This window comes from Rhipicephalus sanguineus, chromosome 5 (genome assembly GCF_013339695.2).
Source record: "Rhipicephalus sanguineus isolate Rsan-2018 chromosome 5, BIME_Rsan_1.4, whole genome shotgun sequence".
Classification (NCBI taxonomy): Eukaryota; Metazoa; Arthropoda; class Arachnida; order Ixodida; family Ixodidae; genus Rhipicephalus; species Rhipicephalus sanguineus.
The window spans coordinates 8072772-8074226 of record NC_051180.1 but is presented as its reverse complement, the minus strand read 5'-3'; the positions used below and the strand labels follow the sequence as shown (position 1 = coordinate 8074226).

The 1455-nt window shown below is 43.3% G+C and overlaps 1 protein-coding gene across 1 annotated transcript in view; it reads right to left on the bottom strand.

Annotated features, from left to right (window-relative positions):
- Window positions 1-399: 399 nt before the first annotated feature.
- Window positions 400-1455, bottom strand: part of LOC119393169 (uncharacterized) — a 32607-nt gene continuing 31551 nt past the window's right edge. The window contains exon 2 of the mRNA XM_037660002.2: window positions 400-1455. This exon is cut by the window's right edge and continues 350 nt beyond it. The gene's annotated coding sequence lies outside the window, so the exon portion shown is untranslated.

Below are 1455 nucleotides of genomic sequence, written 5' to 3'. Positions count from 1 at the left end.
TTTTTACGTAATCTTTTGCCCCAAAAGCAAAAATACAAGGCGATGGGAAATGAACTCGCTTGCTTTGTTTTCTTGTAGCAACGCCTCCTAAGGAGGCGTTGCTTGTAGGTTGTAGCTTAGAGTGCACCCCTGCAGTGTGTGCAGGCAAATTACTTTTTCCGTATTGGAGGTTGATGGGCTAGTTGGTTACACATATGACAATCAGAGCGCAAATTTATGAGACAAGGACAAGGCGCACGTGTTGCGTGTAAATGTTTTGTCCTTGGCTCTGTAAATTTGCGCTATGGTTCTCATACTTTTTCTGAGCAGCACCGTTTGCGGTCTGTAACTTATTTATGTTGTCAGAAAATGAGGAAAGCACTCGTAGAGTGCTTCAAACAAAACACTACTTTATTTTGTAATAGTTCTGTAGAAACACAGATGATATATATCAGTGATTCACTGCACAGCAGTGCGTTTCTGCGTAACATACCAGCTAACAATTTCAGCAACCTCTAGACAGTAGCAATCAAAGCTAAGAGCGCAAGAATGCACACACTAATAAATAAAGGAACCCCGTTTTCACGCAAGATGCTTTGTGAAAACAGGAGTGTTGGCTAGTTTTTTGGGTGTTCGTGTGTATGAATGTTTTTCTTGCCCCTGAAGCTCTTACCAAAATGAATTATCAACTAGCACAGCTAAAAATTCTAAAACAACACGGCGAACAGTCAAATCACAAGGCCCTTCAACAGGACGAAACTTTAGCACCAGTTTTAGATACCTTTGCCTTCTGTAGTAAACATGGAAACAGTGAAGCAATATACAAAGTACCCTTTTTCTTTTCGGACGTCACGACGTTGAAACACCGATGCCCAGAAAAATTTATAACTTTTCATATCTTGTCTCCGGCAGTGTTACAGCAAAGTTCAGGGCAATTGAGTAAACCGGTTGTAGCAGTACCATGGAGTTCTGCTAGGCTCAATAAAATTTCATCGCCGGGTTTCATGAACACTTCATGGCCGCAATCTGTAGCCACAGTGTTGTTGCCCCGACTTATCGCTTAAGTTGGGTTCGGCCACTGCTCATGGCTCCTACACGCCGTAATGTCGAAAATCCATCACACCGTAAGGCTTAGCCGTCTGTTCTAACCATACATGCTCAGTTCGGTCACACTAGTTGGAACACTACGAGAGATCCAAAGCTTTTGAAGTTGTCGCAAAAGTCTTTTGTACACAACGCCATTGTTCCTGCACAAATAGAAATAAAAGACACGCTAGGAAAACACGGAACAACAACAAAAAAAACGCGTCTTTTCTTCGCTAAGCCCGATAAACTTGGCAAGAAAGCCCCGCTAACGCAATGCCAACTGCACTGTTCACCGTTCTAGATGCACTTGCGATTAGCAAATCCAAGCAACGGGCACACGCACTCGTAACTGACGCAGTAGAGATGTGCACGGCGTCTCGCTTGAAAAGC